Source organism: Podarcis gaigeae, assembly GCF_964106915.1.
Source record: "Podarcis gaigeae genome assembly, chromosome: 7".
NCBI classification, from domain to species: domain Eukaryota; kingdom Metazoa; phylum Chordata; class Lepidosauria; order Squamata; family Lacertidae; genus Podarcis; species Podarcis gaigeae.
The window spans coordinates 77,900,247-77,921,039 of NC_139683.1; the positions used below are offsets into that span (position 1 = coordinate 77,900,247).

At 43.8% G+C, this 20,793-nt stretch overlaps 1 long non-coding RNA gene across 1 annotated transcript; it reads left to right on the forward strand.

Moving 5' to 3' along the window:
- The first annotated feature begins 2,504 nt into the window (after positions 1 to 2,504).
- Positions 2,505 to 20,266, forward strand: LOC310848485. The gene is made up of 3 exons (XR_014566446.1): positions 2,505 to 2,795; positions 6,490 to 6,611; positions 19,901 to 20,266. It is a non-coding gene; the product is annotated as an uncharacterized lncRNA (long non-coding RNA).
- The last annotated feature ends 527 nt before the right edge of the window (positions 20,267 to 20,793 follow it).

Consider the following 20,793-nt stretch of genomic DNA (forward strand, 5'->3'; position numbering starts at 1 on the left):
AGTCATGCTGGCCACATGACCTGGAAAGCTGTCTGTGGACAAATGTCAGCTCCCTCGGCCCAAAGTGAGATGAGCACCACACCCCATAGTCAAATTTGACTGGACTTAACCATCCAGGGGTCCTTTACCTTTACCATGCATGCAAATTAATACATCTCAATCCCTAGCCTGATCCAATAGCAATGACAGCCAGTCTGCAACCTTGTAAACAAAGAGTTACAAAATCTAGCATCTGGCTAATCAGCTGTTCAGGAAGGGTAGTGGGTAATCTTGATCACCACCATATCAATCCTTTCTTGCCAAATAGTTGATTTGAAGGATTCCATCTTTCTGAAAATAATTATCAAGCCAGGCTTCATAACATTATTGTGTTCTGTTGAAACCAGGCCATACTTTGGAGTAGGAAGTAATTTCCCCTCAGATTAGATCAGTTAGTGATGTAGGCGTGTAATGTGAGAGAAATGTTGGGCTGTTGAAAAGGGAGATCAGCCAATCTGTAGGTGGCATAGTTTGTAGTGTAAATATTACACCTCTTCAGTCCACATTGCTCAATTTAATTGTGAATTTTTGATAAATAGATCAGGGCATTTTAGGCACAAATGAAGTTCCTCCATCATAGACTTTCCCCAAAACCGATTACAGCTTGCTTCATCCACTGGAAAAAAAATAATGCATATTTCCCCTCCAAACCACTTGTTTTGCTAATGATTATTCTTTATCTCTTTCAGCACGAATGCATAATACGAACAGCATCTTTCTGCAAGAAGACACTGCTCTATGGATCATGCATGAGACTCTTTGAGGCATGAAGGAACTGGGTGCTATAGGCAATGTTAACATCGTTGACTAAAAATAGAAGTCAGAAAACAAAAGTACCTTGCCAAAATAATATGGATTATTTGAACATGGTTTATACAGTTTAACACTTGGTTCTTTAAACTGTCACAAGCTGATTCCTCCAACACATATTTCAAAGTGAATTTGCATGTCATTTGTTCTTTTCAGCACCACTTTTCTCACGCATATGGTGGGTGTATTACTCAGTGTAGAATTGCCTCCTAAGTTCCTGGATTGTTTAATACATATATATTCATGTAGGCGATACAGCTAATCTGTGTGAGCCAAGAAGAGTGCCCCAATTGGTAAAATGAATGTGGAAGCCATTTCAAACCAAGGAGTTCAGTAGGTCCAACACCGGTCCCCATTTCACCCACAAGACTGTTCCACACAAACCATGCATACCCACCTGTATCCTACAGCACAAGTAACACCAAGTGTGAGACTAGTATGAATGGGACTACCAAGGAATAATCAGGAACTTCAGGTGAACTGCTTGGTCACCCATAAGGCTTGGGAGACAGGGACAGGCTAGCTGCATCCCTTTGCTAAGCCCTTCTGTTCTCCTTTAGTTAATAAGTCATTTGGCAAGAGGGGACATTATTTTCCCACTTCAGTCATTACGTCCCAAGCTATTATTTCAACTGTGACAAATAAAGCCAGCTAGAATCAGGCTGTTTGTTTTCAATCTACTCAATTATACTGAAATTTATATGCTGTTTAGCTGAGAAAAATGGAAACACAACCTAGAGTGCAAAAGAAGGTAAAAAATGACTCGAAACAACTACATAGTTTCTCTTGGTACAGTTGATTCCCAAGCTTTTGTTCTTTAGAATACAAAATAAGTGAATAAAGGATGTGTTCTCATTGCTATGAAATTTTCCACGTGTGACTTTCTGAACAACATAGGATATTCCTATGCTAAAGCAATTTTTTAATCTAGCTAACACATCTAGTTTCCCCTCTTGTGTATGTGTATGCATAAATACATGCTAAATTATGTACAAATGATTTTATAAATAAATACAATAATGTACAAATGATTTTATAAATATGTACAAATGATTTTATAAATAAATACAAATGAATACAGTATACCTGAAGGAGCGTATCCACCCCCATCATTCTGCCCGGACGCTGAGGTCCAGCGCCGAGGGCCTTCTGGTGGTTCCCTCATTGCAAGAAGCAAAGCTACAGGGAACCAGGCAGAGGGCCTTCTTGGTAGTGGCGCCCGCCCTGTGGAATGCCCTTCCAGCAGATGTCAAAGCGATAAACAACTACCTGACATTGAGAAGACATCTTAAGGCAGCCCTGTTCAGGGAAGCTTTTAACGTGTGATATTTTAGTGTATTTTTTGTTTCTATGGAAGCCGCCCAGAGTGGCTGGGGAGGCCCAGCCAGATGGGCGGGGTATAACTAATAAATTATTATTATTATTATTATTATTATTATTATTATTATTATTATTCCCTTGAGACTGCTTTATTCACCTGCACACAGGTATGACAGCTCACAAAAGCTTATGACATAATGTATGAGTCTTTACTATGTCACAAAACTCTTTGCTGAGACTTCTAGTCTCTCTCTTGGCATTGGTTGAGAGGGCTGGTATCCAGGCAAGGTATCCAAAGAACCATGTGTTTAGTCCAGCATGCCCAATCATCATAAGTGGTGGTCTTGTAGTAAGGTTAAAGCTTACTGGGAAATGATATATAATGAAAAGAAAAGGATGTTTAAAATAACCTTTGTTAAAAAACAAAAAACAGAAACTTTTCTTTTTGGAATTATAGGGACAGAACTACCTAAAATGTATAGAAACTTATGTATGTAATTACAGCAGCACGAATGTTACTGGCCCCAAAATGGAAAGAAGCAGAAGTCCAGCAAAGGAAGAATGGATACAAAAGCTTATGGAATATGCAGAAATGGCGAAACTTACCGGAAGAGTAAAAAATCAAGGTAACTTTTTTAAAAAAGAATGGAAATGGTTTATTGAATATTTACAAACAAACTGTAAACAGATAAGAACATTGGCAGGATTATTGTAATAACCCACAGTTTTATAAGAGTATATATTTAAAGTAGACGAATAAATGTGTAATTTAAGTTAATTTGGACTATGCAAATATAAAAAATAATTTTAAGGAACTGCAGAAAGAAGGGGGAAGGAAGTGGAGTTTTGAAATGTTAAAATCCTTGTAAAATTATTGAAATGTATAAAATTGAAAATCATAAATAAAAAATAAAAAATCCAGCATGCCCAGTGGTACACTGAATTTGTGTATCTCAGAGAGGAGCTAGGAGTACTGTAATACTGAGACATTTGATAATGAGAGAGATTTCAAATGCAGTTTGTGGAACAGTATGGTGGTCTGCCAAATGAAGGGCAAAAGTCAACAATCCTACTTGGAATGGTCATGGCTCTTTCTGGGCAGGGCTGGATTTAGGTTTGACGAGGCCCTAAGCTACTGAAGCTAATGGGGCCCTTTATACGTCCAGCTGTCCTTTGTCAACAACAAACTGTCGCTGTTTTTTGTGTTGAATATATGCTATATGGTAATTTATGGACCTAATAGGTATGTAGGTTTGTTTTATATATATAAAGGTAAAGGTAAAGGGACCCCTGACCATTAGGTCCAATCGTGACTGACTGGGGTTGCGCTGTTCATCTCGCTTTATTGGCCGATGGAGCTGGCGTACAGCTTCCGGGTCATGTGGCCAGCATGACTAAGCCACTTCTGGCGAACCAGAGCAGCGCACGGAAACGCTGTTTACCTTTCCGCCGGAGTGGTACCTATTTATCTACTTGCACTTTGACGTGCTTTCGAACTGCTAGGTTGGCAGGAGCAGGGACCGAACAACGGGAGCTCACCCTGTCACGGGGATTCAAACCACCGACCTTCTGATCAGCAAGTCCTAGACTCTGTGGTTTAACCCACAGTGCCACCTGCGTCCCATATGTGTGTGTGTGTGTGTGTGAAATGTACATCACTTGTTTTTTTCCTTTACATTTTTGGGGTCCCCCAAGAGAGTGAGGCCCTAAGCTATAGTTTGTTTAGCTTATATATAAATCCGGCACTGTTTGTGGGTACTCTGACTGTAGCTCCACGTATCCCAGACTTTGTTGATTCATGACGCAATCAAATAGGACACAACCTGCAAATGTAGCTCAGCCTTCCTCTGCGAATTGTGAGTTGTTGCCCCAGTGTAGCCCTTTTCGTCACAATAATTTCTTGCAGGTGCACTCTCTTGACTTTTTAATTGATCTAATTCTCCCATAAGAATTGAAGAGCCAATGCAGTGTAGTGGTTGCAGCGGTTCTCAACCTGTGGGTCCCCAGATGTTGTTGGACTACAACTCCCATCATCCCTGAGCTCTGGCCTTGCTAGCTAGTGGTGATGGGAGTTGTAGTTCAACAACATCTGGGGACCCACAGATTGAGAAAGGCTGGGTTAGAGTGTTGGGCTAGGACCTGGGAGACCAGGGTTCAAGTCCCCCCACTATGCTCACAGGGTGAAGTCGGACCAGTCACTGACTCCCAGCTTAACCTACCTACCTTACAGCATAAAATGGGGTTGTGGGGGAAAGAACCATGTATGCCATTTTGAGCTCGTTGGAAGAATGGTAGGGTGCTGAGCTGGCCCATTGATGAGGTGTGGTGAAGGACCTGCCTCAGGCAATGGAAGCACAAGAGATTCCAACTGCCCCATCGTTGCTGCTGCTGAAGAATTGATCAAGATTGGCTGATGAAGCATTGAATGAAAGAGATTGGTTATCCAGAAACTCTGTTGCGTGGACAGGCAGAGTCCCCCAAACCCTGGGCGGCCCCCGTGTGGAATAACGACTCAAGACAACATGTTATGGGATTAAAATTGGCCACAACTTTATTATGTTTCAGATGTGGGTAGACCTTGACTCAGGCATTGGGCGTTTATCCCTCCCAGTCCCCTGCCGGGGATCTGGGGAACATCAGAGTTATCCAGAGTGTGGGGAGGGATGGGCTGTCTCTGGAGAACATATGTTCAAGCAGATAGAGCCCGCCACCATTACGCCGCCATCGCAGCGGAGAGCAATAATGACAACCTCTAGGCGTACTGCCAAAGCCTCCCCTCAAAACAACCCCTTTAATGAGGAACCTATCACCACCGCAAAGAGAAGGGAGGCGTGGGTCACCTCTACATGCCGAACCCCATTTAGAGAAGATAGACTAAAGGATTCTGCACAAGGTCTGATACCGCCAAAGTTGTGACGTTTTGCTACAGGAAAGGCAAACCTGTCAATGCAGGGGAATTCCTTTCCAGCCCTTCAACAGCGACCCTGACATAGCAGCATCTGCGTACCTGTAGAGAAAAGGTTAACCTGCAAAAGAAGTATTAACTGAGGGTGGGTAGGGTGGGAGAAGCTCTGGAGCCAACTGACCATTCCCAGGTGAGACCCTCCCCCTATTGTGTGGGCAGGGTGGTCCCTCCCCCTACCTGGCCTGATCACCTTGGCAACCCCTCCCCAGGTGGGATTGGGCAACTGGCTGAGGTAGGCGGAGACCTCCAGGTATCCCACCTGAGGAAGGCAAAGCCAAGCCTGTGCTAATGGTGCCACATAGGGTCCCGGGGGCTGCGCGCGACCATGCAAAGGGTGCCCCCCATTTAATGTGGGGAGCGGTTATTCTGGCGATATTTGGTGACAGATTATGTATATATCAAACTTTTGAATTATTCTACCGCAGCCAGTGAAGAAGATTTAGAGACTTTGCTTGCAATTTCTGATCATTTGTATTAGTCTATAAATAGTGTTTCGTGCCATTGTTATTGGCCATCGTGTTGTGTTATTTTGTTCAGCTGCTGCAATGCCAGCAAGAAGGGGGCATTCTGGTGCATGGGGGGGGGGATTTTGGAGGTAGCAGAAGAAGCGGGGAACATCCCTGTTTTGTCTCCAGTGGCAAAATGAGACGGACTGCCCCTGGTGGGGTACAAATCTAATAATAAACATAAATAAATAAGTTGGCTGTTAGATCAGATAAAAGACCCATCTTCTCCAGCATTCTGCTTCTACCAGATGCCAGCCAGATCCTCTGGGAAGCTTACAATCAATGCATGAAGGCTTGATTCCAGCATCTGGTATTTGATGCCTATAAACATAGACACTCCCTTTAGCTACAGTATTGTGGCTTATTATAACCACTGATAGAGCTATGCTCCATAGATGTTTCTAGATAATAATAATAATAATAATAATAATAATAATAATAATAATAATAATAATAATAATTGTTATTAAATTTATTGCTATTAAGTAGTGACACAAGACTTCATATTTTTTTTCAGTTTACATCCCACTCTTCCTATGAAAGGAGTCCAGGGCACTCCATTGCAATTTGATTTTCTTTCAAATAGTCATCTGTTTTATACACCTCCATTACCACATCTTGTTTTGGCCCTAATCTTTGTAAAAGCTGTTGATGCTAGCAGTTATCCCCAGCACATTTTGTGGCTTGGTTCCAACCAGCGTACTTGCTATGAAATTCCATTCATCCCTGAAATAGCTGCTTTAAAATGCTCTTCCTTTTACATTAGAGCTCCTTGCCCTGTTACTCTGTTTTGTAACTGCTCTGTGTTGTCGCTTTTACATTTCCAGGATCATTTTTCTCTTTCCATAGCCTTTCCCTATGTGCTCTATTGAGAAAAACAGAGTCTTTTTAAGCTCTGCAATCTTTCAGTCTTCAACATGATCTTGAAATGAGGACACAAGTAGTGAATATCTGCTGGTTCTCCTTCAAAGGTAAGAACAATAATTGAAAAGCTTACTCTAATCTAAACAAGGTTTGTCATTCCTTTACTTATTTGATTGTTATGCTTCTATGTACTCTATAATAAAGGCAAATACTGAAAATACTGAAATACAGTGGTACCTCAGGTTACAGACGCTTCAGGTTACATACGCTTCAGATTACAGACTTCGCTAACCCAGAAATAGTATCTCGGGTTAAGAACTTTGCTTCAGGATGAGAACAGAAATCGTGCAGTGGCGGCGCAGTGGCAGCGGGAGGCCCCATTAGCTAAAGTGGTGCTTCAGGTTAAGAACGGACCTCCGGAACGAATTAAGTACTTAACCCGAGGTACCACTGTAAAGGCAGGGAAGACGTGAAATATGTGAAATAGTAATTATAAAAAAAAATAGATACCAGCACTATGCAAGTTCTCCAAGATGTGCTTTAGGGCCCAGAAATGTTACCAAAATGATTTGGGCTCATATTGAGTACTCCCCTCCTTTTTTTAAAAAAGCAAAGGCACTGTATGTGGTTGAGCTGATAGATCATGGGTCAGCAATTTTTTTCCAGCAGCGAGTCAGTCCACTGTCCCTCAGACCTTGTGGGGGACTAGACTATATTTTTTTGGGGGGGGGGAATGAATGAATTCCTATACCCCACAAATAACCCAGAAATGCATTTTAAATAAAAGGACACATTCTGCTCATGTAAAAACACACTTATTCCTGGACTATCCGTGGGCCGGATTGAGAAGGTAAGTGGGCCGGATCCAGCCCACAGGCCTTAGTTTGCCTACCCATGTGATAGATCATGTCATACGAAATTGTGTCCTTCTTTCATCAGACCCTAAGCTCATCATACAGCACATCTCTGGCTTAGTGAAAGGCTGTGAAACTACAGAAGAGCCATGAAATGGACTTGGGTCCTCTCACATACAAAGGCATGTGCTCTGTTATTAAGCTACAGTAATTATTATTAATATTATTTATTTATTTATTTATTTATTTATACCCCGCCCATCTGGCTGGGCTTCCCCAGTCACTCTGAGCAGCTTCCAACAAAATATTAAAATACAGTAATGCATCAAACATTAAAAGCTTCCCTAAACAGGGCTGCCTTCAGATGTCTTCTAAAAGTCTGGTAGTTGTTGTTCTCTTTGACATCTGGTGGGAGGGCGTTCCACAGGGTGGGCGCCACTACCGAGAAGGCCCTCTGCCTGGTTCCCTGTAACTTGGCTTATCGCAGTGAGGGAACCGCCAGAAGGCCTTCGGCGCTGGACCTCAGTATCCGGGTAGAACAATGGGGGTGGAGACACTCCTTCGGATATACTGGACTGAGACCGTTTAGGGCTTTAAAGGTCAGTACCAACACTTTCAATTGTGCTCATAAACGAGCTAAGGCTCTTTCCTGACGCAGAGGGCATAAGGCAATTTTTCCCAACCTGGTGGTTTCCAGATGCTTTCTACTTACAATGCCCAGAAACCCCAGACACCATGTCCCCTTGTCAGGGGTTAATGAGAATTGTGGCCCCAAACAGCTGAAGGGCACTAGGCTGCAAAATGCTGACACTCCATTTAAGGAACTCTTTAACAACTTGCCATAAAATGAGATTCTTTAATACAGAGCCAGTCCAATGTCTCCTATAACTCCCATAATTTGGGCAGCAATTCTTCTGGTTCTGCTAAGGAACCATTCCTTGGTATTATCTATTGGAATTACAGCATTGTGACATCAAAGACTGGCTCCACAGTGATATGTCTTAACTGGGTGGCAGACGCATAGTCCTCTGAGAGGAATCCCTTAAGTTTTACCAATAATTGCTATTATTTCATATATCCCTTCCATTATCTCACTACCTCCATTGCCACTAATGCAAACCAGGAACACAAATGTTAATTTGAAAAGAATTTCCCAGGGCAAAACTACTATGTGTCCCTCTGCAAATAAAGAATAATCCCCTTTCATCCAGGAAATGGACTATCCAAAGAAGCTGTGTGTTTGTTGTGTGGAACTGCAAAATAACATACCTTTAATTGTGTTTGGACCATACGTCTTAGCAATTATAGCCAGCTGTTCCCTCAATTTACTCACCAAATAATAAGTCCCCCAAGATTTTACCAGAAACTGTTTGCATAACTTGGAAAACAGAGCTCAGCTGTTGCATAAATGGCAGGTCACACTCCCCCCCCCCAACTGTATAATTAAATTATTCTTCATGCCTTCACAGGGATGCAGTTATTGATTATTTAGAGCTCAATCTTCCTTCTCCCTGTGAAACTGAGGACCAGTTTATACATTCAACAGAATGAAGTGATGAAATTTCTCCTGGATCACATACCACAATAGACTGAAAGCAAGGGATCACATGTCTCAATGCTCTTCCCAAACACTACCTTGCTCATATGGAACTGGAATGTCAAGGAGAAGGGTCAGCCTAGTCTTCTCCCTCACATGCTATCTGCAGGTAGCCCTTTAGTTGGGGGAGCATTCAGATTCTGAAGAGGTACAGGCTCAGTGCCAGCCACTGAGGTGATTCACTAAGGAAAATATAAGCCAACACTACATAAAGCAGAGAAAGGCTGCAGTGTTTTGGGTGGAAATGCAGGTGTTTAGCTGCATACCTCCATATGGACATCCCACCATAACCACCAACATTTCTCCGATGAAAATAGAGATGTCCCCTCCAGCATTTCTCCAATGAAAATAGGGATGTCCTGTGGAGAGGACAACTGTGTTCCCATCACGTCCTACCTGTATGCCAGCTCCCTTGGCCAGTAAAGCGAGATGAGCACTGTAACCCCAGAGTCTGCTGCAACTGGACCTAACAGTCAGGGGTCCCTTTACCCTTTACCTTTTACCATACCCTCCAACATTTCTCCGATGAAAATAGGGATGTCCTACCATACTCTCCAATGTTTCTCTGATGAAAATAGGGACATCCTACCATACCCTCTGTAATGGCTTGGGTCTCTCCCACAGACGTGAGACAACTCTGGCGGAATTATCTGAGATTTATTGCTCAAACACACAAATCATTTTGGAGGTCACTCACTCAGCGTCTTCCCCCAAGTTTGCTGTTGCCAACTCTGAGCTCCGCCTCTTCCTCCTCCAGCAATAAATCCCCCACTTTCGCTTTCTTTCACTTTCCCGCCTCTCGCAAACTGTTTCAAGCCTATGCGTTTTTGGAAGAGGCTATTTCCGGTGTCCCTGAGCCTGAGCTTGAACTGACAGTTTGTGTTTTGCCCCTTGGACTCCCCCCCTTCCTGCTCTTTGTTCTCAGAGATCAGGTTTCTACTGCAGCTTGGCTGCTCCTCCCCCATTCCGCATTCCAGCCTAATCTCTTCTCCTTGCCTCTCAGCGTTTCTCAGCCTCTGTCAGCTGCGTCTTGTCTCTGACACCCTCCAAAATTTCTCTGCATAAAATAGGGAAATCCTACCATACCCTCCATCATATCTCTGATGAAAATAGGGGCATCCTAAGGAAAAGTGGGACATTCCAGGATCACATCAAAAGCCAGGTGTTAGGAATGAGCCAGCTCCAAGTGAAAGTTTGCAGCCAACTGCAGGAAGCAGCCAGTAACAGAGAGGTTTAGATGCTAGTCAGGCAGGGGAGAACCGGCAGCTGCAGACTTCGGCTCTTTCTGACCTTGATGGGCAGGATGATAAGGCAGAAGCTAAGAGCAGGCTAGAACACAGCCAAAGCTCAAACAGGTGCAAAAAAAAAAAAAAAACGCACAGAAGTATGTCAGAATAGGAAGGGGCTGGAGCTAATCCAATAAGTCCGAAGAGTAGGAGAAAGGGAAGGCTGCTAGATAGGAAGCAAAACAAGAGACGCAAGGGGCGACGGTTCAATATATTCTGTAGACACCAGAAGAAGTCTTCAGAAGGGTCATCTTGAGTAATGATGCCGGAGGCACTGTTAGAGCCATCCAGAGCTATCTTCGTTTTTCCAATAAATCCTTCTTTTTAATTACCTACACTTACTGTGTTATCAAGCTGGGAACCTAGATTCCTGACAGACGGCTTCTGTAAATTTGGGACTGTCCCTGGAAAATAGCGATACTTGGAGGGTCTGCTCTGAATGGGTATTGTCTTGGTGACATCAACAAGTTGCACTGCAAAAAGCCCTCATCCTGCAATTCTGCGCTTGCATGGCGTTGGGAGCAGTGGCGGAGGAACCCTCTTCGGCACCCGGGGCAGGACGCCAAGGGGCAGGGCGAACAACCTAGCGGCGCACACGCAACATCCGTATGGACTGTGCACGTGCAGTGGCCCATACAGTCTCCGTGCGAGGGGCAGCCTGTATGGATGCCCATATAGATGGTGCATGCAAGCGGAAGCCTGTACAGACTGCGCATGCACGACAGACCATATGAACTGCGCATGCATGGCAGCCCGTACAGTCACTGTACAAGAAGCAGCCCGTACGGACACTGTGTGAGAGGCAGCCGTACGGACACCCATATGGACGGCACGTGAGAGCGGCAGCGCGTACAGACGCCACGCGAGCGTCACCCATACTAACTGTGCACGTGGCCTTGGCCGCTCTACAGCTGGGGGGCAGCGGGCCATCTTGTCACCCCGTCAAGCAGTGCCCGGGGCAGACCGCCCCCTCTGCCCCCCCCTTTGTATGCCCCTGGTTGGGACTTGCACCCCAACCACTACTGTAGCCTCTCAATGTAGCAAGGAAACAGCAAGCTGATCTTCCCTCTTCCCTGCATCCCCAGCCTCTGGGCACTCCATCCTATTCCGTAGTGGACAGTGTGTTCACTTCACAAACTGCTCTGTCTGCAGAGTGCTTTCTTTATTACTTGATTCTGCTGATAGTATAAACTGACCCTGAGTAAATTTATTGCAGGCAAATGTCTGGTTCTTTGGTTTCAGGGAGACTTCTAATAAAATAACATCTTATACTGAATTGCACAAAGGCTGGCAAAGCCCTCTGGTTTCTCTCTTTAGATATTTTCATGCCTAATAATAATTTCATTGGTTTGCTTCATATGGTTAGGGCTCAGATAATGCAGAGAAAATAATTCACAAGAGACCGAAATGATGGATTAGCAAGGGATGTGAGCCACCACTGATAAAGACAAGAAATATTGGCAAAGAAATACAAAATCCATCATACTAATTCAGTTGAATTAAATGTATCTACACTCTTCAGCCCTCGCCAAAATAAAGGAATGCAATTTTTTAACAGTGGGGGAAAAAAAAACCTGCTGCTCTTTGTTCGCATTAAAACTGAGAATTTTAATGAAAATTAAAGCCACACACTAATTAATGGTGAAGAGCATGATGTAGCCAAATTGAAGCCCTTTTAAATCCCACAGAGATTCAACAGGAGAGTTAAACAGCAATAGGACAAAATCAATGGGATGGAAATGTTTTACTGTTAAGTACCCTCCCCCGACACTTGTTTCTGTTGAGTCTACAACAGGAATAACTCAATGGACTGGCATCCATGTCAATCTCTTCCAGGAGAGATGGCTATAAAACTTTGGTGGTTAGGTGGGATGGTTTTTACATATTGGGGCCAACCAAAAGTAAGACAACACAATAGTTAACGGTTAAACATGTTGCATTTCTCTGCACAACACAAATGAATGCAAGATCCACAGAAAAGGGGAGGAGAGGGAGATTTTGCACTCAGGCCCTACTTGCAGAGGCCACTGCAAGAAAAGGATGCTGGATGAATTGGGCCATTCGCTGGCTTGATCCAGCAGGACTATGCCCTCCAATATCTGGGTAATCCAAATCAGCAAGATCCGTTTTTGATCCCAAGCTCCCACCAGAGCCAGCAGACTCACACCAGAGTGCCGAACCAAAAAACGGGACATTCTGGGATCCAGTCAGAAGCTGAGATGCCTTCTGTTATTTCAGTATGTCCCACTTAAATCAGGATGGTTGAGCAGTATGCAGGACTCTTATGTGATATTATCTTTTTTATTATACTAATTTAACACTTGGAGTAGGACTACTGCTGGACTGTGTATGTTTTCTCACTGGCTTTGCTACACATGCCAATACTGCTACTCCTCTGGAACTAAGCTATTAATGAATAGTGCAGTGTTATTCTCCCTTAACACACAACCCTTTACTGTTTGTTGCACTTATTTGTGTTTTTTACCAAAAGCAAGAAGAGAGGGACAATCTGTTTCTTGAAAAATATGCTTTTGAATTAGGAGTTCCCTATCTCATGAAGCTATCATGCCCACTCAGTTCATTGATTTATCTACCTCAGTATTTTCTATATTGAATAAGGTAAAAGGTAAAGGACCCCTGGACGGTTAAGTCCAGTCAAAGGTGACTATGGGGTTGCGGTGCTCATCTCGCTTTCAGACCAAGGGAGCCGGTGTTTGTCCACAGACAGCTTTCCAGGTCATGTGGCCAGCATGACTACACTGCTTCTGGTGCAACGGAAGACCATGGCGGAAACCAGAGCGCACGGAAATGTCATTTACCTTCCCGCTGCAGTGGTACCTATTTATCTACTTGCACTGGCATGCTTTCAAACTGCTAGGTTGGCAGGAGCTGGGACAGAGCAACAGGAGCTCACCCTGTCACGGGGATTCGAACCACTGACCTTCTGATTGGCAAGCCCAAGAGGTTCAGTGGTTTAGACCACAGCGCCACTCGCTGTTCCCTCGGGTTTCAAACAGAAGCCTCTCCCTGCCAGGTGTTACTTATCAGGGATTTGCAAAAAGTGCAGCATCTGTGTCAACAGTTCTACTCTGTAGTGCAGCAAGGCAAGGCCCAACCAAGGCAAGACAAGGCAAAGCAAAAAAAGATTCAGGCTGTGCTCTTGGGAACAAAAAGAGCTCTGAAGCTGCTCTAGCAAGGAACAAGCTGGACTGCACACTAATACAGTAGCAACTAATTGACGATGACAACAACAACATTTTTGTTTTAGGTTTGTCTTTCTTAAAAAGAACTAACAAAAAACATATTGCAACTCTGTGCATGTTTACTCAAAGGACGCCATAAGGACTTCAATGGAACTTCCTTCTAAGCAGTGCTTTTTTAAAAAGAAAAGAAAAAGATGTTTAGGGGTACTCTCATTTTCCTACTCCCTCAATAAGGCCACACTTAGATTCACAAAATGTTTAGGGGTATGCGTACCTCTGCGTCCCCCCCAGAAAAAAACCACTGCTTCTAAGTAAAGTGTGCATCGAATGGCAGCCCAAATCAAAATCAAGTTATCTGATTTTGGAACAGTAGTCCCAGTCAGGGAACAATTATGTGCTAGTTTCTGACGATGTTTCCATTACTGTCTGCTAAATATTGTCAGGGGAACACTGTGATGAAAAATAGGCCTGATTTAATACACTGCATATACTAAAATGAATAATTGAGTATACATATTAGGTACTTAACTGCTTGGTACTTTGCTTGATTAAGGACACATCTGTACTGGGAGCTACCCATGTTTTCTTGCAGTGCTTTTGTGCTGAACAATGGCTGAGATCCAAAGCACCACTTTAAGGCATGGCGGGGGCTCACCAGTGCCTGGTGGGATTTGAGCAGCCTTCTCTCTCTGGGAGCAACACACCATGCCATAAAATACTTTGGTGAAAAAAGACTATGTTCCAACAGCGGTTTTCAAGGTAGTGTGATGATTTGCTGGGGGGAGAGGTTAAGGGGGGTTAAGCAGACCCCTTAAGTGTCCGGTTTTAATCGGAACAGCAGAAGCCACCCCAATCCCAAATGCCGGGTCTAGGGGGGGGGGCATGTTGTTGCAGTAGGCATCATTACACAATAGATGAAACATGCATGAACAGTTTTTCAAAATTTCCTTCTCTTTATGCTCCCATCGCCCCCTTATTTTTATTCAATGGCCCCCATTGCACCTGAGGCCCCACCCCCAGATTGTTCCACCCCCCCCCCCAAGGGGGCGGTATTTCCCACTTTGGAAAAGATGCTTTTACAGTATTCTTTTCGAGATGCAGAGATTCGAACTGTACGCAGTATTCCAGGTGTAAGGTAAAAGATAAAGGACCTCTGGACGGTTAAGTCCAGTCAAAGGACTGGACAATGGGGTTGCGGCGCTCATCTCACTTTCAGGCTGAGGGAGCTGGCGTTTGTCCACATACAGATTTCCGGGTTATGTGGCCAGCATGACGAAATCGCTTCTGGCACAACGGAACACCGTGATGGAAACCAGAGCACGCGGAAACGCCGTTTACCTTCCCACCACAGTGGTACCTATTTATCTACATGCACTGCCATGCTTTTGAACTTCTAGGTTGGACACACCCACCACGGCTGGCAGGCCATTGGTATAGCTCCTCCCCACTGGGAGTTGGATACTGATTTAGGAGATTCAGGGCAGACAAATAAGAAGTTCTTAACTCAGCAGATAGTTAAACAATGGAACTCACTGCCCCAGTATGTAGTGATGGACACCGACATGGGTGGCTTATCACAGAGGATAAGGCTATCAGTGGTTAGCAGTCATGAGGACTAATATGTATTGCCTCCATTATCAAAGACTGCATGTCCCTGAATATACCAGCTTCAGGAGATCATGTGTGAGTGATAGAGAACTATTGTGCTTCTGTCCTGCTTATGGACCTCTCGTTGGTCTGATCTGGAAGGGCTCTTATGTTCTGTATTAGGAATTCAGACTATGAACTCGTGTGTCTCCTGGCAGCACGGGATTCAAAGGTTGCAGTGTCTATGGAATCAGGACTGGATTGAAAATGTAATAAATACATAGTAATACCTCAGACAGGAAGATTTGCAATGTCTACAGTATGTCAGATCTAATAATATAAAAACTTCTCCAAACGGCAAATGTGCAGCTGCAGCAGAACTTTCCCCCAAATAGTTCTGCTTCCGCATTTCAAGATGTAAATGGAACAATCACCCCTATAAATGTATGCTATTAATTTGTAGCACATAAATTTCTGGCATACCTGTGGATAGGCGAGCTTCTTTGATCATCAGACAGTGCAATCTGGAGTCCTTGTATCATTTTAAATTGAACACCAGCTAAATGCTGGCTGTTAAATGTAACATAGGAACAAACTATAATTCTAAACTAATCCTAGTTGTAGGCTGGCCCTGAAGTTAGTATTTGGCTGAAGAGTTTCTTCTGCCTTTAATGAGTTCAAAAGAGGTACCTTCAGAGCCTGTACTTGACTGTAAAGTAAAAAAGCATTATAATATTATGTCTGAAGCATGGAGCCCCATTACAGCGAGGGGCTTTTGTGAAGCTTCATGTCAGGTCTATAACATTTAAATCATCCCCAATTCCAGGCCCCTGTTGGGATTTACAAAACATATATTTTGGTATTTCACAAAACACAGGCACACTTGTCAGATATACCTCTAGAGGAAGGAAAAGCCAGATGGTGAAAGAGAATGCAGGCATGGCCTATTCCATAGGGGAACGTGGACGTCCTCCAATAGACATGGCAATCTAATGTGAAAGGAAATTAATTCACAGCTCCAAAAAGGAGGATGCTCTGAGAGGGAAAAGCCATTCCCCACTCATTTTGCAACTAGATTCCACTTGTGCATGCACTGGGTAGCAGTAAAGATCTGTCCCAAGGCATAATGCAGATCGCTGGATACAACTGATATTGTGCTATTGCTGTGTGCAGTTGACTTACAGGGAGAACTTGAATATGCAGTTGTTGTTGTTGTTGTTGTTGTTGTTGTTTAGTTGTGTCTGACTCTTCATGACCCCATGAACTAGAGCATGCCAGGCATTCCTGTCTTCCACTGCCTCCCGCAGCTTGGTCAAACTCATGTTCATAGCTTCAAGAACACTGTCCAACCATCTCATCCTCTGTCATCCCCTTCTCCTTGTGCCCTCCATCTTTCCCAACATCAGGGTCTTTTCCAGGGAGTCTTCTCTTCTCATGAGGTGGCCAAAGTATTGGAGCCTCAGCTTCAGGATCTGTCCTTCCAGTGAGCACTCAGGGCTGATTTCCTTCAGAATGGAGAGGTTTGATCTTCTTGCAGTCCATGGTACTCTCAAGAGCTGGAAGGAGCTGTTCTGATGCAAAGCTCCACCAAGACTAGCTTCATTTGCAGGGCTATTTGCAATTTCTTTGCTCCTTACACAGAGCCCACCCACCTGTTAAATTTGGCCTATGAGAAGTGAAGGAGAAAAGTTCCCTAACCCTGCTCTTAATATTGCAGAGGAACAATGTGCCTCTCCTGTTGATGTCAATGAGCTTCATTACATCTTCCTAATCACTAACCACGATGCGATTTAAGGTCACATAGAACAGTCTTTTTAACCAAAATGCTGCTTCTTCTTGGCCTTCGCCAACTCATCTGCAGTTCCTTCTAGCAGCTTTTAGAGTTGTAGGCCACTTTGATACAAAATTCCGAGTGATATTTTGTAAGGCACACCTTTCACTCAAATTCAAATACTATCTCTCTTCAAATTTAACAAGGTGATTTAAAATTCAGGGTTGGATCCTAGTACTAGAAGACTCACCGCAGTTAAAGAAAATGATTGCCTTGAGTTCAATAATATCTATTGGTCATTAGGACTGGATACAACCCTCAGTTCCATTTCTATGGTTTGGTATATTTCAGGGGGGGGGGGATCTTTGTGTGTTTTATGCTTCTGCTGTCAATAGCTGTTTCCAGACTTTTCTCCTTTATTATTTTATGGGACAAAAACAACTGTCTACTGGAACTGAATACTGTTTCTTGAGCCCACAGCTTTACAGATTTCTCATATTTTTAAACTTTACTAGTGTAGATTATTTTCACACAACAATAATTATTACCTTGACTGTAGTCCTTGGCACAGTTATATTGCTGAAACCCCTCAGCAGTCTAAACGCTTTGAATATTTTAGTCCAGGGAATATTGGTAATCATCAAATGTTATCTCAATAAAAGTGTTGATCTCTTAAAACTGAATCTTCAGACCACATATTCCATTTGGCTTCAATATAATTAAATCAGAGACAATTATTTGAATGATGTTCAGATGCTACTGAAGCAACATAGACAGTAGAAATCCAGGAAGGCTACCATCTAACACAGAGTTGAGACCCCTAATTCCCCAATAAGATTTTGTAAACTTCTCAAACTATACCACCCATCCCTAAGAAATGGGCTCCAAGTATGTATTTGTCCCCTTTTCCTCTGCTTGTGATTCGAGGACCCAATCCCTGCTTGGGGAATAAAGACACGAGGACACAGTATGTAAGGTTAATGGGTAAGGAAAAGGCCACAACTTTATTGATTACAGCATGTGAGAAGGTATTGGCTTAGGCATTGGACCACGGAACTTTAGACTCCATCCACTCATAGAGGGGTGAGTCTGAGGAGGGGTTAACCACCAGCAGGGGGAGCCTGTTGATGCTAATACAACTATAGGCTCTCTTCCTGATGTCACCGAAGGTCGTGCCATGGCCCCCCCGCCACACGGGCATCGGACAGGATCCACGACCGCCAGATTTCTTTAGCGAAATACCCAAAATTGTCAGGGTAGGCGATGGCCACACCTAGCCCCCCGAAACACCAACAACACATTTCAATGCCTAACCGCCAAATACCACAAAAGTTGTGACGGTTGCTACGAGGTAGGCAAAAAAACTAAGAGGCCAGGCCAATTTAGCCAATTGGAAAAAACTCCTACCAGGCCCCTGGTTAAACAGGGGGACCAACCAGAGGTCCATAACAAAGTCTCAGAAAGCTAACTCTAAAAGGGAGTGGAAGGTGGGTGACTCGAAGAAAATGTGTGTGCAATGGTGGGGATGGCTGGCGCGGCCACATTTGAGCGGCAAGCCACGCTCCCGCCGAGCATCCCTACTGGATGCCCAACCGGGGAGGGGTGTGGTGTGCCAGCCCTGGAGTTGAAGCAGGGGGCGAACGCGGTAATCGTCTCCTGCTCACAATCCCTCCCCTCCTGGAGGAGGAGAGGCTTTTTCAAATCACATTTGCAGATTACTATACACAAGAGAGAGGAGGCAGAACAGTGCTTGCAAGCTCCCCGAACTCCTATCCATGAAGCTGTCTCAAACATACACACCTAACTTTAACTGTGAAGTGAACATGGCTTATACTTTGGATGAATGCTGATTTAAGGGAAAACACACCCAACGGGAGTTTTTCCTCAAGAAATTACCAGATAGATATAGACTGTGGCTATCAGTATGTGTACACTGCTTCAATGCCCGTGGTGAAAGCACAATGGAGTCAGAGGAAGTGGTATGTGTGAGCCTCAGAGTGGATAATATAACATTTACCATAATGGGCATACTTACATTTATATTTTGGACTATTCGACATTGCCTTCTTGAGCCTCCTTATTTCAACTGTTAACAATGATCCATTGAGAAACTCCCTGAATTCAGTAGGTCCTCATTTGCAAAAGAAAGCAATTTGCAATATGTTTGTTGCACTGTACTTTCCTGAGAGGGGGCATAATGCTTTGGAACAGACTTTGAATTGGCAACATAAAACTGATTCCATGCTTCCTAAACTGTCATGCTTCAACCACATTTGAATTTCACATATGGAGGGCCATCACTTTAAATCTGCTTGGGAAAATAAAAGTCGAAAGTCGAAAGCGCCCATCCTTTTTTTGTGCACAGAAAAATAGAAGAGCCTGAATGGATGTGTAATAAAAGGAAAGATGTCTGCAAAGAATGAACACTGTGTACTAATTCAGAATTCTCAGCCTACTTTAATGTCATTTCAATTCAATTGTCCTCTCCAGAGAAATGAATTTCATGAGATAATTGTTTCATTCTACAAGAGCCTCCTGTCAAGGGACATCTACAGTTAGCTATTCACATAAATAAATATGTATCACCACAACACATACCAAAATCATAAAAAGTACAAAACCAATAAAACAGTTCAAGCTTAAACTTTCCTTGAACTTCAGTGATATACAAGGTGTGATTGCCCAAGGCCCCCATCCCTTCTCCTGCCCAGCCAAAAGGCACACAAGATGCCTTTAGCTAGTAAATAATAAACAGCACAAATTGAGTGTGTTGCGGCAATGATTGCCACAGCAAGTGCATTTAGAATAAAAGCCCATAAGCTTAGTGACCTGAAAACCTCCATTTGGTGACACCGTTTGTCACATTGTGATGAATAAAATAAATGTCACTAAAATAACCTTCCAGTTGCTTCTCTCTGGACTCTTACGTTTGCATTTCTTTGTAAGCCTGTTGCATAACAATAACAATTCTGTCTCAATGCACACTACATAACCACAAATCCCTGGAATATATGGTAACCTGAAATATCTTATGCAAAATATATGACAAGGGCGCAAGAAACTCTGACTCAGAAATCCTCCATTGTCTCTTCCTCTAGGTTTATCTTCCAGATGAAAGGAACTGAGATAGTCACTGTGGACTCTGGATACGTCTTAGATGTGGCCAACAACAGATGCAGGAGAAGGAATTTGCTGTGTTTCAAAGTCCCTGTAAAAGCAAGATTAAATTCCCACTGTCTGTCCTATAAAATATAAATGTTGGTTTCAGGCTTCTCCATCGACTGCAGGCCCTTGGTGGCCCTAAGAAGTGGGCGAATGTGAAACAAAACTTGAATTTCCTCAAGAAAGAATTCATTATGAAAGACGTATTTGTCAATGGCATTTGTAAGATCTCTGGCACATGACCAGATGGTCTTCATTCTCACTACACCACTATGAGGTGAGCACCGAGGAAAACACCTTCACAGACTGGGGGTGAAGACATCTTCTTCTATTTGTCCCAGTGTCAGTTTCAGTTTTGTTCTGTACGGAGTTGAATAGGAGCCAAAATGCAGCAGTCTGATTGGTCCTAGAACAATAGGATCCAAAATGCAGCAGTCTGATTGGTCCTAGAACAGTAGGATTCCGAATGCAGCAGTCTGATTGGTTCTAGAACAATGCAGCAGTATGATTGGTCCGCAGGAGCCACCCAATCCAGCACCAGGTGGAAGTGAATCCACAACCTGTTTGGCCTACAGGAGAATCCCAGAATTAGCCAATCACATGCAGCACTCATCGTCCCTTGGCCGCTGCCACCGTCAGACCCTGCCGCTCGCAAGGCACAGGTAAGCAGCCACCGGAGCTCATCCAGTGCTATGGAGAAGGGATGGGAGAGTCAGGGGGATTCCCCCCCCCAAAAAAAAAAATATAGTCCGACCCCCCACAGGGTCTGAGGGACTGTGGACCAGCACCCTGCAGGAAAAGTTTGCTGACCCCTGAGCTAGAATCACAG